Consider the following 3,721-nt stretch of genomic DNA (forward strand, 5'->3'; position numbering starts at 1 on the left):
TGGTTTTGGAAAACTGGCTGGACTCAATCCTCACAAATGCCTTCAAAGTGATGTGGGAGAAGTTTGGGAGCAAAAGGAATTGATCTTGACATGGTTGGTGCATAGCCAAGTGCCATGATTTTGGATTTTTGGCTTGATTTTGTGACTTGGTGGTGATTTTGGTGAAAAACGAAAATCATGGTTTTGGAAAACTGGCTGGACTCAATCCTCACAAATGCCTTCAAAGTGATGTGGGAGAAGTTTGGGATCAAAAGGAATTGATCTTGACATGGTTGGTGCATAGCCAAGTTCATGATTTTGGTGTTTTGGCTTGATTTTGTGGCTTGGTGGTGATTTTGGTGAAAAACGAAAATCATGGTTTTGGAAAAGTGGCTGGACTGAATCCTCACAAATGCCTTCAAAGTGATGTGGGAGAAGTTTGGGATCAAAAGGAATTGATCTTGACATGGTTGGTGCATAGCCAAGTTCATGATTTTGGTGTTTTGGCTTGATTTTGTGGCTTGGTGGTGATTTTGGTGAAAAACGAAAATCATGGTTTTGGAAAAGTGGCTGGACTGAATCCTCACAAATGCCTTCAAAGTGATGTGGGAGAAGTTTGGGATCAAAAGGAATTGATCTTGACATGGTTGGTGCATAGCCAAGTTCATGATTTTGGTGTTTTGGCTTGATTTTGTGGCTTGGTGGTGATTTTGGTGAAAAACGAAAATCATGGTTTTGGAAAACTGGCTGGACTCAATCCTCACAAATGCCTTCAAAGTGATGTGGGAGAAGTTTGGGAGCAAAAGGAATTGATCTTGACATGGTTGGTGCATAGCCAAGTTCATGATTTTGGTGTTTTGGCTTGATTTTGTGGCTTGGTGGTGATTTTGGTGAAAAACGAAAATCATGGTTTTGGAAAACTGGCTGGACTCAATCCTCACAAATGCCTTCAAAGTGATGTGGGAGAAGTTTGGGATCAAAAGGAATTGATCTTGACATGGTTGGTGCATAGCCAAGTTCATGATTTTGGTGTTTTGGCTTGATTTTGTGGCTTGGTGGTGATTTTGGTGAAAAACGAAAATCATGGTTTTGGAAAACTGGCTGGACTCAATCCTCACAAATGCCTTCAAAGTGATGTGGGAGAAGTTTGGGATCAAAAGGAATTGATCTTGACATGGTTGGTGCATAGCCAAGTTCATGATTTTGGTGTTTTGGCTTGATTTTGTGGCTTGGTGGTGATTTTGGTGAAAAACGAAAATCATGGTTTTGGAAAACTGGCTGGACTCAATCCTCACAAATGCCTTCAAAGTGATGTGGGAGAAGTTTGGGAGCAAAAGGAATTGATCTTGACATGGTTGGTGCATAGCCAAGTGCCATGATTTTGGATTTTTGGCTTGATTTTGTGACTTGGTGGTGATTTTGGTGAAAAACGAAAATCATGGTTTTGGAAAACTGGCTGGACTCAATCCTCACAAATGCCTTCAAAGTGATGTGGGAGAAGTTTGGGATCAAAAGGAATTGATCTTGACATGGTTGGTGCATAGCCAAGTTCATGATTTTGGTGTTTTGGCTTGATTTTGTGGCTTGGTGGTGATTTTGGTGAAAAACGAAAATCATGGTTTTGGAAAAGTGGCTGGACTGAATCCTCACAAATGCCTTCAAAGTGATGTGGGAGAAGTTTGGGATCAAAAGGAATTGATCTTGACATGGTTGGTGCATAGCCAAGTTCATGATTTTGGTGTTTTGGCTTGATTTTGTGGCTTGGTGGTGATTTTGGTGAAAAACGAAAATCATGGTTTTGGAAAACTGGCTGGACTCAATCCTCACAAATGCCTTCAAAGTGATGTGGGAGAAGTTTGGGATCAAAAGGAATTGATCTTGACATGGTTGGTGCATAGCCAAGTTCATGATTTTGGTGTTTTGGCTTGATTTTGTGGCTTGGTGGTGATTTTGGTGAAAAACGAAAATCATGGTTTTGGAAAACTGGCTGGACTCAATCCTCACAAATGCCTTCAAAGTGATGTGGGAGAAGTTTGGGAGCAAAAGGAATTGATCTTGACATGGTTGGTGCATAGCCAAGTGCCATGATTTTGGATTTTTGGCTTGATTTTGTGACTTGGTGGTGATTTTGGTGAAAAACGAAAATCATGGTTTTGGAAAACTGGCTGGACTCAATCCTCACAAATGCCTTCAAAGTGATGTGGGAGAAGTTTGGGATCAAAAGGAATTGATCTTGACATGGTTGGTGCATAGCCAAGTTCATGATTTTGGTGTTTTGGCTTGATTTTGTGGCTTGGTGGTGATTTTGGTGAAAAACGAAAATCATGGTTTTGGAAAAGTGGCTGGACTGAATCCTCACAAATGCCTTCAAAGTGATGTGGGAGAAGTTTGGGATCAAAAGGAATTGATCTTGACATGGTTGGTGCATAGCCAAGTTCATGATTTTGGTGTTTTGGCTTGATTTTGTGGCTTGGTGGTGATTTTGGTGAAAAACGAAAATCATGGTTTTGGAAAAGTGGCTGGACTGAATCCTCACAAATGCCTTCAAAGTGATGTGGGAGAAGTTTGGGATCAAAAGGAATTGATCTTGACATGGTTGGTGCATAGCCAAGTTCATGATTTTGGTGTTTTGGCTTGATTTTGTGGCTTGGTGGTGATTTTGGTGAAAAACGAAAATCATGGTTTTGGAAAACTGGCTGGACTCAATCCTCACAAATGCCTTCAAAGTGATGTGGGAGAAGTTTGGGATCAAAAGGAATTGATCTTGACATGGTTGGTGCATAGCCAAGTTCATGATTTTGGTGTTTTGGCTTGATTTTGTGGCTTGGTGGTGATTTTGGTGAAAAACGAAAATCATGGTTTTGGAAAACTGGCTGGACTCAATCCTCACAAATGCCTTCAAAGTGATGTGGGAGAAGTTTGGGAGCAAAAGGAATTGATCTTGACATGGTTGGTGCATAGCGAAGTGCCATGATTTTGGATTTTTGGCTTGATTTTGTGACTTGGTGGTGATTTTGGTGAAAAACGAAAATCATGGTTTTGGAAAACTGGCTGGACTCAATCCTCACAAATGCCTTCAAAGTGATGTGGGAGAAGTTTGGGATCAAAAGGAATTGATCTTGGCATGGTTGGTGCATAGCCAAGTTCCAAGATTTTGGTGTTTTGGCTTGATTTTGTGACTTGGTGGTGTGCCAAGAATCATGAAATTTTCAAAGTGGTGGTTTTTGAGTTTTGTTGGTTGGAAAGTGTCACAAATGCATGCAGAATGAGGTCTAGAAAGTTTGGTATCAAAACCAAGCCATCTTGATGTGGTTTTGAATTTTTGAAATGTTGGAAAATAGAGGGTTTTGAAAAAAATTCATGAAAATTCGAAACCTTGGCCAATCCTAACGAAACTTGGTGGGCACCTTCTTGATATTATTATGGGATGGACTGGAAAAAATCACGCAAAAATACGGTGTCTAGATACGTTTTTCCATTTTTCCCGATTTTCCACATTTCGGGTCTTTGGAAAAATAAAAAAAATACTTCCCCATGTCGAAAAATTCTAATTTTTTGCAGGCAATGTTGTACCATTTTTATGAGGATCCCTGCAAAAAATCTCGTGAAAATTCGTTCTCTAGGTCCCAAAACAGAACTTATGTCTACTCAAAAAAAGTTTATCTACTTGTACAAAAGTGGCTTTTGCATATTTAGCTATTATAGGGGGGGGGTGTTCCTCAATGCAGCCAGCTCTTGCACC

Source organism: Phaseolus vulgaris, chromosome 11, assembly GCF_051622355.1.
Source record: "Phaseolus vulgaris cultivar YP4 chromosome 11, ASM5162235v1, whole genome shotgun sequence".
Taxonomy (NCBI): Eukaryota; Viridiplantae; Streptophyta; class Magnoliopsida; order Fabales; family Fabaceae; genus Phaseolus; species Phaseolus vulgaris.